Genomic DNA, 14,372 nt, shown 5'->3' on the forward strand with positions numbered 1-14,372 from the left:
ATATATGACTATAATCTTGATCTAATTAAAGATATTTATCAACTAATAAAATATTTAATTTCCTTATATGATAATTAATTAATTATTTTGATTAAATTGGTAATTATCTTGCAAGAAATCTTGAATAAATCAAATATAGATAATTAGGGAATTAATTGTTAATTAAAATTATTTGTTATATAATCCTCCATGTTTTAAATGTTTAAAACTTGTCCTCAAGTTTTGAAATTTATGCTTTCTGATTAAAAGTTTTAATTTAGACAATTTAAATTTCAAACCCTAGAATTTTACAAGTTGAAAATACAACCCTATACTAATATAATATTACAAGATATATATATATATATATATATATATATATATATATATATATATATATATATATATATATATATATATATATATATGTATGTATAACTAAAATGCTAGTCTTACCGTTAGTAGGCCTCATTCACGAAGCCGATCTATAAGGTGGGTATAAGGTTGCGGCCTATAAAATGGCGCTTAATGGGTGTACACTCACACCCACCGCTTACTTAATCGGTGGAGGGTCGTTAGCCGAACGGGTAGGATAGGGCAACATCATCCTCTCATTACAAGTATAATATGAAATACAAAGTAACTACATGTTTTTAAAATTTCCCAATCTTAGTTACTTTAGGAAAAGTGAATTGATGTAATCCCATGAAATTACACTTTGCACCCTTGTTAAGAAGTTAGTGGAGCGTGTGTGGTTTACCGGCACACTAATTGGTTCTAAGCAAAGGTGGCAAAGGGTGATTCATTGTTTATCATAGTTCGATGGAGCGTGTGTGGTTTACCGGCACATCGAATAGGTGATCGTTACAATGAAGGCACCAGGTGAATTTGCATGGTAATTCACACCCGCTTTGTGATCCTCGGTATCCCAGTCACAAACAAGAGGGGCATATCGAGATTTAAACATGCCATTGAAATGTTTCAATGAATCTCATCTAAACCTAGGAATTCTCAAATTCATTTAGAACTTATAGTGAGGTTTTTATGGTGGAGAATTAGTGAATCGTCATTCACTTACCTTCAAATTGTTTGCATGTTAGATTACGGCATCCCTTTTCTAATATGTAAATATTGTTGTTGGATCCTAGCCCTAATTTTTCTTATTGGGTGATAATTAGGGATTCATATTCTAATATATCTTTGTCCTTTCTATTTGTAGATGTCGAACGCGAACAATGCTGCTGCTAGTTCTTTCACATTGATGAGCCTTTGTCAAAAGGTCACTTTCGATGGAACGAACTTTAGCGAATGGATAAGATACATTCGCACCATTGCTCTCTATGAGGATAAGGAGTATGTCCTCGATGAGAAGATCGAGAAAATCAACCCTGAAATCGCTACTCCGGCTGAAATGACCGCTTTTGAAACTCATGAGCACGATGCAACGAAGGTACATTGCATCATGATAGCCACCATGAACTCCGAATTCCAAAAGTCCTATGAGGACATGTACCCGTACGAGATGCATCAAGACCTATTAGAGAGATACCACCAAAACGCGAGACAAGAGTGTTATGAGATTTTCACTAACATGATTTTCGCTAAGATGGCTCATGGAGAGTCTCTTACCGTGCACGTGCAAAAGATGCAAAGGTACGTCGACCGTCTTCGCAAGTTAAATGTTGACTTTGGGGAAGACTTGGTGATCGACATGGTGCTTCACTCTTTGCCTCCAAGCTACAATCAATTTAAGATGACCAACCACATGAATAAAGAGGAGGTCACCCTAAGCAAACTCCAAGGTCTCTTGAGGGTCGCTGAGAGCAACTTCAAGGGAAAGGTTTTTGCACCAACTCCCAATCCACCCGTTGCTCCTGTCTTGGCTATTGGACAAGGAAAGGGAAAGAAGAGGAAGGCTTCGTCTAAGAGCCATCGTAAGGTTAAAGCCCGAGATGGTACCTATTCTGGTGGGACCAAAGTTAATCCTGCTAAACCCTGCCCTAACCCAAAGGAGGCAGAGTGCCACCACTACCACAAGATAGAACATTGGAAGAGAAGCTGCCCAGAGTACCTGCAAGCCATCAAGGAAGGAAAGATCAATCCATCTTTCGCAGGGACTAAGAAGAAATAGGGATGTGGAGGCTAGAAGAATAAATCTAATCATGGGGAACAGAAGATCGTCGCCTGTGACAAAGATTGGAGTGTATTCTTTAGTGCTTAGGAATGGTTTAAGTTTAGATTTGAACAATTGTTGCTAGTCGCCAGAAATGGCTAGAAACATCATTTCATTTCATGGTTTGTTTAGACAAGGTTTTAGATTTTCTTTTAATAATGAAAATGGTTCTATTTTGGCTTATCTAAATGGTGTCTTTTATTTTGAAGCTATACCATGTAATGGAATTTATGAAACTGATATGATTGTTGATAACTTAGGAAATGATGTTTTGAACATAGATTCTTCCAATAGTATGGATAGAGCATCCTTGTGGCATTGTCGTCTTGGACATGTCAACAAGAAACGCATAGCCCAACTCCAAAAGGATGGAGTGTTGGAGTCATTCGACCTTAGGGAAGATGACACGTGCGAGTCTTGTTTACTTGGAAAGATGACTAAGTCACCCTTCACAAGTACGTGTGAAAGGGGTGAGGGTCTATTGGACCTGATACATACCGATGTATGTGGACCATTTAGATCAACCACGAAGGATGGGAACCACTTCTACGTGACTTTTACCGATGACTATAGTAGATATGGGTATATCTATTTAATCAAGCAAAAGTCATAAACTTTTGAAAAGTTCAAAGAGTTCAAGAATGAAGTGGAGAATCAATTGGGTAGGAAAATCAAGATGCTTCGATCCGATCGAGGAGGAGAGCACCTAAGTCTTGAATTCCACGATTATCTCAAGGAGTGTGGAATAGTTTCACAATTGACGCCTCCTAGGACACCGCAGTTGAATGGTGTGGCAGAAAGGCGTAATCTAACCTTGTTGGACATGGTTCGCTCTATGATGAGTCGCGCTTCACTATCAATCTATTTTTGGGGGTATGCCTTAGAGATTGCCGCCCATATCCTTAACCGAGTCCCTACTAAGAAGGTTGCCAAAACACCTCACGTGATGTGGACAGGGAAAGCTCCCTCGTTAGCATATATCAAGGTTTGGGGTTGCGAGGCATTCGTAAGACGAGATACTCACGACAAGCTCGAACCTCGTAGTGAGCGATGTATTTTCATCAGCTACCCGCAGAAATCCTTTGGATATCTCTTCTACAGACCGAAGGACAATGTTGTCTTTGTTGCGAGGAGAGGAGTTTTCCGAGAGCGAGAACTCATAGGCCAAGGAGACAGTGGGAGGCAAATCGACCTTGAAGAGATTCAAGAGTCGATAGATGAAGGAACCTCTACCGCTGGCACTCAACCCGAGGAGGAAACTCCGGTTGAACCAATTGACGAGTCCTTACCTCTTAGATGTTCCGAAAGAGTTAGAGTTCAACCCCAGTTTTATGATTTTCATATTCCTACCGAAGGGGACACGTATATTAGTGATGGTACACTAATAAACCTTGATGAACCTAATAGCTATAAGGAAGCCATGGCAGGCTCGGAGTCTGCAAAATGGAAAGAGGCAATGGATAGTGAGATCCAATCCATGTATGATAACCAAGTTTGGAATTTGGTTGATAATGTGCCCGGACGTAAGACCGTTGGGTGCAAATGGATCTTTAAGAAGAAGACCGACGTGGATGGAAATGTACACACATATAAAGCACGATTGGTTGCGAAGGGCTTTACTCAAACTCCCGGAGTTGACTATGATGAGACCTTCTCACCAGTTGCAAAGATAAAATATATTAGAGTGATGCTAGCGATTGCCGCATTTCATGATTATGAGATTTGGCAAATGGATGTCAAGACTGCTTTCCTTAACGGAAAGTTGGCTGAGGATGTTTACATGGCTCAGTCAGAGGGGTTTGTGGATCCGAAGCATCCGAATAGAGTGTGTAAGCTTGAGAAGTCCATTTATGGACTTAAGCAAGCGTCTCGCAGATGGAATCTTTGCTTCGATGAGAAAGTCAAAGAGTTTGAATTTGTACGAAGCGAAGATGAATCGTGTGTATATGTCAAAGCCAGTTGGAGCATAATTAGTTTTCTCGTTTTGTATGTCGATGACATACTACTCATAGGAAATGACATCCCGACTCTATAGGAGGTTAAGTCCTAGCTCGGGAAGTGCTTCGCTATGAAGGACCTCGGAAAGGCTTCTTACATTTTGGGAATAAGGATAGTGAGAGAAAGAAGTAAGAGACTAATAGGACTTAGTCAGAACACTTACTTAGAGAAGGTACTAAAACGTTTTAGTATGGAAAACTCAAAGAAGGGAGAATTACCGATACAAAGTAATGCCAAGTTGAGTAAGACTCAAAGTCCGAGTACCGAATCTGAAATAGCATAAATGAGCCGAGTACCATACGCTTCCGCAATTGGCTCAATCATGTATGATATGACTTATACTCGCCCTGATGTAGCCTTTGCTTTGAGCATGGTTAGTAGATATCAAGGAAACCCTAGCAGAGCCCATTGGATTTCGGTGAAGAATATCCTGAAGTACCTTCGGAGGACGAAGGAATGGTTCTTAGTCCTCGGAGGGTCTTTACCCTAAATGGAGGACCAGTAACTTGGAAAAGTTCTAAACAAGAAACCATAGTTGATTCAACGTGCGAATCAGAGTACATTGCAGCGAGCGAAGCGTCAGAGGAGGCGATATGGTTGAAGAACTTCATTGGTGATCTTGGAGATGTACCTGCCATAGAGGAGCCCATGGAGATTTTCTGTGATAATGAAGGAGTGGTTGCCTTGACCAAGGAACCGAGGAATCATGGTAGATCTAGACATATCGACATAAAATATCACTTTATTAGACATCGTGTAGAAGAAGGACAACTCGTAGTGAAGAGGATATCATCGGAAGATAACCCAGCAGATCCGCTTACGAAGGGACTGAGTAGGGTTAAGCACTTGCAGCATGCTAGGAGTATTGGGCTGAAGGATGATATTAGCATAGATTAGATAGATAGTATTAGAAACGTGTAATAGATAAAATGTAATTTACATTTGATGATTAAATAAAGGAGTTTTATTTATGAGTAATGTTACTGTCTTATGTTAATTGTTTAACTATTGTTTCATTTTGCATTTTTGACTTCCAGAATAATTGAGTTTATTAAGAATAATCGAATTATTCAAATTGTCTACAATCGTTCATATGTTGGAAGTAGATATGAATGAAGATTGTCATGAATCGGTGTGTAGATTGTCTAAATGGTGTTAGACATAGCAAAAGGGTTGCTGCAACGTTCATGAGTGCTTATGAACTAGTTTTGAGCATTTGAACAAACCTGCGCTTGCTGGAATCACCTTATGGAATATGATATAAAAGGGTGATCACAAGACGATAATATCATATAGTCTTAAAACCTAGATATATGGTTTGTTATTTGTTAATTGATTGTACATTGATAATGCGAAAACGCATTAGTAACTCGGTGTTATAAAACGCATTGTTGTGTATAGTTGATTAATGAATAAGTAAATGCATATAAGTCGAAGTTTATATGTAACTTATATCCTAAGAGGGTAAAAGCGATATCTCGGCCGCTCAATGATTTGATTTGACTTATGTGCCGGGCCCGGTCAGAACTGAGTTGATGTGTTCGATTAAGTTCTATGTCAAATAAATCAGAGATCGAGAAACCTAAATGCTTGACTAATCATTCCATAGAATTGTCAGCATGATGTCTAACAGAGGACTGTACGATCCCTTATCTAAAGGACGAGATTGATTAGATCAGAGTTTGACAACGTCTTTGAGCGCTACGATTGTGAATCGGATTGTGCTTATGCATATAGTTACTAGACTTATCCAAGTGGGAGACTATTGGAATAGTGTCTAAGGCTGCAACTATATTAGGCAAGTATTTGACCCGATTGTGCATGGTCCTTTTGGGTTGCCTTCACCATAGCAACTTGATAGGATGATTTATTATGAGAGAATAAATATTATTAATATATTATGAGAATAATATAAGGAATAATAATATTGTTATTTGATTAATATAAGTCATAGAATTAATTAGAATTAATTTGGTGACTTAAAGAGATTAATTAAATAAGAGGGTATAAACCGTCAATTGTTTGATAGTTACACTTTTAGACTGTAAATCCTTATTGGATGAAAGATGGACGGATTCTAGGGCTAGGGATAGCCTCAACTCGTCCAATGCTTATATAAGGAAAGGATTTGGATTGCTTTAAGGAAAGATTATCCAACTAGGGTTTAAGGTGAAACCCTTAAGGAGTCTACAAGTATAAATAGACCCCATGGCCAAGGGAAATCGGCATCTCATCAAAAGTAGAGAACCCCTGGCCGATTTCCTCCTAACCTCTCTCTCAAATCATCCTCTTTGCTATTTGGTGTTTGTAAGCCATTATAGGAGTGACAATTGTGACTCTAGAGCTCCAAGACAACAAGATCAAACAAGAAATTCAAAGGTAAACTTCTAGATCTGATTTTGAATTGTTCTTATACCTAAATAGTCATTAGAAGTCTTGGATTCAAAGCATGTTTAATTAGAGAAACCTAGATCCAAGCATTAGGGTTTTGCATGCGCACATAGGAAAGTTCTTATGGCTAAAACCCATCAATTTCAGGGGCTGAAAGTGTCTTTCTTACCAAATAGGACTAAAAATGCAAAGTTTTTGGATTTTGGGCTAAAATTGTAAAAATTGCGAAAATTTGGACTACAAGTGTAAATCTTTTTAGTTACAGGTCTGAAACTGTGCAAAACCTTATTTTGGGCTGAAATCATGATTCAAATGAGTGTTTGGGCCAAAAATATCAAGAAACATAATCTAAGGACCTAAAATGTCATTTTTCATAAAATGGGTAAAAATTTTGTCATTTTTACTAGAAAAGGGGCTGAAATGGTCACACAATTATTTTTGGGCCAATTATGTTAATATAAAAATAATTGGATCAAAAATAAATAATTTTAATAACTTTTGGATTTAAATAGAAACTAGATTATGACCCGCGTTAAACGCGGGAGAAAATAAAAAAATACATATCGTATTAATAGGAAGCATTGTATTTGGTGGAATTTTAATAAAAAATCTTAATTAGATTCATTTTTAGAGTTTTTGAACCACATTTATTAAATAAAAATATTTAATTTTTATATTAGAGAAATTTGTTTTTTTTAAAACAATAATATTTAACACAAATGATCTACATGATCTTTATTCTTGTTTGATCACAACTTGATGTGACTTATTGAATAAAAAATGTTGTGCATTAACTTTATGAACTAATTTTGTTTCAAGTAATAAACCCCTATTGAGGGAATATATTGTCTGTTGGATCTAGTAAAGATGTATGACATATAATGAATGGAAAAGTTGGATTTTTAGTGACAATCTTCTAATGTGTGACTGAATTAAATGAAATATAAATTAATTTGATTAAACGCCATATGGATACATCAACACCGTAGATAAAGCTTTGAATTTTGTGATATATGTCTCAGAATTGACAATTCCTCTGTTTAACATTACAGAAGAAATTCAATTTACTTAAATGGATAAGTACAACAAAACAAAGATCATTATTTATGATGAGTTTGCAAAAATGAAATATAAAGAATCAACTTATTAATGACAAAAAAAAAAAAAAAAAAAGCTTTCTTGAGGAAAATGAAGAAAAATATGGAACTTACCGAACAAGGTATATGTATAGATTTCGAATCATAATACATCTCATTACCATCAACATGTTCATTTGAAACATCATGCCCTTTTATCTATTTTCATCATGTTTTTTCTTTTTCCTTCCAACCTTTCCTAGCATCTCCCCAAATTCATACGAAGATAACCATGGTTCTTTCTTTAGAAGGTCATTGAAGTTTGTTGATTTTATAACCTAGTACATAAAAATGACATCGATCAATGAAGAATTTGGCAAAAAAATGATAAAAGAGTGCTTAAAGGTCACATATAAATGAGTATTTATTTCTTTTTATATGGATTCATATGAAAGCATATATCAATCTCCAAAACCACATTTTGTGTCACAAGGGAATTTAAATTAAAACAATCAACAATTCTAATTAGCCAATCGATGTATCATGTCGATATTCGATTAGGAAATTACCTATTACAAAGGAAAATGATTTGTGTGATGAGGTAAAGTCTGGATATAGGTATATAATAGAAATGACAATGGGGCGGGTTCGGGACGAGTAATGGTTTCCCAAACCCGCCCCAATATCTTTCGGGTATCTTATCGGGGCGCTCCGCTGGGTTCGGATTATCCCGTCGGGTTTCGGGTATCTTATCGGGTTTACAACAATTCATAATGAAATCTTTATTTCGTTTATGGATACCCCGATGTCTTATAAAAATTACGTGTTCTAGCCTCCCTGTTAAATTAAAAATATGATGAATCACTTTAATAAAATTAAGTCAATGTTATATTAAAAATTATTTGATTTAAGTTTAGTGTAATACGTAAAAACATAAAAAATGATCATTCACACTGGATTGTTAATAACTAAAAAGATTGTCCACAGTAAGTATTTTATCTTTAAATGCGTGCAATTAACATATATATATATATATATATATATATATATATATATATATATATATATATAATCGGGACAGGTCGGGTCGGGGCGAGGATAACCCACTCCCTGCCTCGAACCCGATAAAAAACCCGATAACGACTCGTTACCCGACTCGAAATAATCAGGTTTCGAGTTTCCCTGTTGGGTTCGGGTTATTTTTTGCCATCCCTAGTATATAACTATAAGAGTTAGCATAACATCAATCATAAAATAAAGCTTACAATTATATTATCAATTTTTAATATAGAACATAGATAGTTTTTAATATTGAACATAGATGGTTTTAATTCTAGTAAAAACTTTGTTTACGATTCTAATTATACTTTTGTTAGACGGGGTGGGGCAAAAGGTCAACAATTGATAATTTTAAATTAAATTATACACATGAAATTATGGGGACATAATATTATTTGCAAATACAAAATCCTCCTTAATAAATGAAATTAATTTTTGCAACCATGTCAATCTTTTGGGACTTGTGACACTTGTCATTTTGTGGTATTTTTGAAATAAATATTATCTAGTTGTCAATTTTTGATTTGTTTCAATTTTTAAAATTAAAGTTATATAATTATATAGGTAAAGTATTAAAAAATTGACAAAGTGGAAATAGGTTTTTATTAAGCATGGTACTAATATAGTGGGGAACCTAACTTGACAAAGTGGAAATAGGTTTTTATTAAGACAACTGTACAATTTAAAGAAGGTTACAAATCAGAAATAAAAATGAACATTAGTCTTTCGTAAAAATACCATATTGACTGCATATTGGTCATTCTCAACCAACTTTTGACTAATTTTAACATATTTTGACAACAATTTTTTGAAAAATGTCCTCACCACAGTTTAATAGTTGTAAAGTTTGCAAAATTTTAACTATTTTGACAACTCCTAATACTAATCATTTAAATTATAACATCTATTACAAAATATTAACAATGAACTTATTGTTCCAACAGAAATTACGGAATGTAGCAGTTAACGAAAATAAAATATTCAAAGTATTGAAAGCAAAAGGAACTAAAAGAACTCCTACGACATTGTTTCCCTAATCGATCATACAGCCCTCCAATACCAAATTTCACAGTAACCACGAAACGCTAAGTGCACGCCTGTTTACTTCCTATACACAGTTATACTATTCATGACCAAAACATAATTCATTGACATCGTGAACCAATCATATAGAGGCTCTTCAGTTAAATCTCCACAACATAGAGTAGCACACACATTCATTTTTGTAACATCAAAAACCACTTCGAGTTTTCAATTAAGCAATTCAACTATATCAAGTGCACATGAATAACAATCTTACGTAGTGTATATTAATATACATCCTTATATTTAGTAACTTACTAAATAGTTAACGACATGAAGAACTTACCACACTATAAGTGAAATCACATTATTTTATTTTTTGTGCCAATCAACATCAAAAAAACCACCAAATCATAGTAGAGAAGATGCATAAAACCAATGACATTTCATCGAATAGTTAGTGCATATATATATATATATATATATATATATATATATATATATATATATATATATATATATATATATATATATTGGTATTCAGAATGCAACGAAAGAAAGATAGAAAATATAGTTGTGCCTCAATCAACCATTTATCATTCATTGCATCTTCCTTAACAAGGGTTACATTACTATTCTCCACATGACCTAAAAAATCATCATTTTTAACATTTAGGTTATGAAACCTTCAAGCTGGCTTACCCCTACTTTTGCTTTTTCATATAATTCCTATGCAGTTACGAAGCTAGAAAAAACATACAATAAGAGGATGTGAATATATGATAAATTTAGAAATATATTAAACCAAATTGTAAGGACTCTGTTTAATGAACCTGATCTTTTTTTTTTTAAATAATAGAAAATTCGATGTTGTAGTTTACATACCAGAAGAAACACATGATTGAAACACGACCATAAAGTTGAAAAGATGTTCAAACTCACAGAATTTAGTTAAGCAAGGTAATTAAATTGTTTTGCAGTAAACTTAAAACCAAAACTACTATTATTTTGTTTTGCGTTCAAATGTATCATTTGGTAGGTTAAGTACTATGAAAAATTAGTTACATATAACAAACAAAATTGAAAAAAAAAATGTAAGGTGACAAAACAAGGTATGCCTATATTTCTTGGATAATTACATTTTATGATTTGAATGTTGAATACAGATGATAGACAAAATCATTAATTTGAAACAAAATCTTCAATACGCATGCTACAATAACAGATAACAATATATGTTATAGTTGACTCTTGATAAAAACAAATCCTTAGATAGGAAGTACACATAAGTAAGCCATACGTTAATCCAACAAAAGCAATGTACTATTGAACATGAAACCATAGAGGCAATGTACTTTTTAAATGCATTGGTATACAGCCAAGTCAGAACAAAAACCACATAAAAAACATTGTACTATCAAGCAGCATGGTACTTCTTAAATGCACCAGCAGACAATCAAAGCAAAACAAAGCGGCAAAATGGTCCAACTTAGAACATACCCCAAAATTTTGACAACAATGAGCTCTACTATGTCCACCATATTCAATGAGATGTTGAAGAAATAACCTGGGCAAAATTAACAAATATAAAGTAAGTGGGGTGAACAACAAACTAAGCTCAAATGGTAACCAATTTGATATAAACAATAAAAGTTGCATTCAAGACATACAAAAATAGCAAGAATAGGAAAGACAATCAAAGATTAAAAAAAATACAACCTAGGGAATAAGTAAAGAGCAAGCTAATACCTTAAAGCCATAATTTCCAATTTTACCCTCTTTTAGCAACCATGGTTCAACCAAATAGTTGGATCCTTTTCAGATTACATCAAATTATCTGGTACAAATCAATTGAAGGAAATCATACAAAAATTTAAAAATTAGAATCTTTATAGAAAAGTATACTAATAAACTTGCAAATGACTTGCAGTGAATGGATCAAAAACAAAAAACATCCTTGAGAGAACATTAAAAACATTGATCAAAAGCAAAAAACTCCCTACCAGTGAGCAAAGTTACTATATAACCAGAGTTTGTTACCATTCTTTGTAGTTAACCCTTTCCTTTTCCTCTAAATAGCTACTACTCACATTTTTTTTTGGCTAATTGCCTTTCTTCTTAGCCCTTTTAAATCATGAAACAAACTCATTTACTTCAGACTAAAATCACATATAGAAAAAAAATCACAGAGCAACTCAACCTGCTTATATAAAATTACTCTAAGATTTAAGATATCACCAAAAAAGGCAAGATAGATTTGAGATAAAGAACCATATACCTGAAACTATCGAGGAAGAAAATTTTCTGAAGAAACAAAACCTTTCTTCTCATTTCTCTGTCAAGAAATAGAAAAATCAGTATTAATAGAAGATTATCGACAAAAACTAACCTCTTGCGATGGACTTCCATAAGGCTTCATATGTTGGATCGTTTAATTCATGTTCCTGCCATTCTACAACCTATAAACACACATAGCTTTAGGCCTTTTATTATAGAGATACAAAAAGGGACTGAGAGAAAGAGATGGTGTCGGTTTTTAGTGAGAGACAAAGACGGTGAAAGAGAGAAAGACGGTGGTGCAACAACAGATCTGGGAACGACATCGAGCAAAAGATTCAAGGAAGCATAAATAAGTATAATACAAAAAGACCGAACCGGAAAAATCTGAAAAATAAGATCTATGAGAATTAAAAAGCGAAATAAATTGGAAGATATTTACCAATTTAGGTACCGAGGCTTGCCAGAGAATGAAGAGAGTTAGGAGGGAGACAGAAGAGATTTGATAGAAAGGGCGGTCGAAGATGTGTACACGACTTTAGGGTTTTCCACATAAGGAGTTATGTATCTGCGTGTGTATAGATTTGATTTGGAAGCTTAATAAGCAGCATGTTTTACCTTTATTTAGCCATGGCTAAGAGATAATTTATAACATAATGACAGATTCGTATGACGCAATCAAGCCTTCAAGAATCGACTCTGTTGATGCCTGCACCGATATTCTTCTTGAGAAAATTGACATCTTTCTTTAAAACTTGTACGAAATGCCCAAAGCTTCTCCCAAATAGAGAAAAGAACATTCTTCTAGGTTTTCATAAACTTCCGATGAATTTGGGTGGAGAGTTAATGGGGAATCGGGAACGAAGGGTGGAAAAGAAACTTTAGTAAAACGCATAGGATCGATTTCATGTATACATGAAATCAATGGGGTTATGCATATCGGCAGAAGGAAGGGGTTAGGGTTCATATGTATTGAATTTCAGGGGAGCTGATTGTGTTGATTGTTTAGAGAGAAAACACAAGAATGAAATTAGGAATGAACCGTAAGAAGTAAGTTTTATTCGGGAGGCGCGTGTCTTTTTTTTTGGGTCAGGATGATGTCAGCAAAATAATCCTAAGGTGGAGACTAAAGAAGGGAAATGCAATCAAGGGTTGATGTTTCTTCATTGAAGAATTTAAGGTTTTATTTTAGTAATATTTAGAGAAATATATATTATTTATATATATATATATATATATATATATATATATATATATATATATATATATATATATATATATATATATATATATATATATATATATATATATATATATATATATAATCCAAATATCATTATAAAACAATTTGGCGAATGTGGTGACTTTTTGATTGAACAATTTGTGTCAAACAAACCTTACGACATTAATACTATACAAAACAAGTAAACATTATATCGGTTGGGCTTTAATACTTCTAATCATGCTTATTGGGCCTTCGTGACCGATTAACATGACTATTGGGCCCAACATAAATAATACATGTTTATTGGGCTTCTACTGGCCCAATTTCATGTCTAATGGACCCTCAATGGCTTTAAATGGTATTGGGCCTTAGTGGCCCATTGGCATTGCTAGTATGATCCAAATCAATTATATGCTAAACAGGCTAATGTGTCTGTCGCATACTTGACAGTCTGTAATAACATACACGATTAGTGGGTCATAGTTGTCCTTTTTCGTATTTGTTAGGCTTTATTCGTATTCATGTAAACATCAAATGGGTTGAAATCAATGTTATTCAAATTCATGGGGTAATAGTAGGGATTTAGTGAGAATTATCGGTTGGTACCAATAAGTGTCGGCCATAGCCTGTATAACCAGAGTCTCTTGGAGGGAGGGCAAGAGTTTGTGTATAGATCTATACGGGGGTGACTCCCCCACACCTGAGCTGTTCGATACAACTAGACTCAGCTAGTCTAGGGTAACAAAATCTTAATTCAAAACCGGCGTTTGTAAAAATGCCAAGATAGGCGAAATAGTCATTATTATGCATGCTTATAACGACTCACATAGAGATCCATTACCATATCATCATTCATGGGAAATCATATTCGTACTCTGTGATGATGCAAAGTGATTTATACAATAATACAAAACTGCCATACTATGTAAATTGGAAAACATCGGGTTTTCGGGGGATTGACACTATTCATTTCTACATACAACAACTATCATATAATGAACAATTATGAAAGTCATTCACTCTTACATGTTTTGGAATCACATACATATATATGATGGGTTTGAGCCATAAGAACTTTCCTATGTGCACATGCAAACCCTAATTGCTTGGATCTAGGTTTCTCTAATTGAACATGCATTCTATCCAAGACTTTCAATACTAGATCTAATGT

This window comes from Lactuca sativa, chromosome 2 (genome assembly GCF_002870075.4).
Source record: "Lactuca sativa cultivar Salinas chromosome 2, Lsat_Salinas_v11, whole genome shotgun sequence".
NCBI lineage: Eukaryota > Viridiplantae > Streptophyta > Magnoliopsida > Asterales > Asteraceae > Lactuca > Lactuca sativa.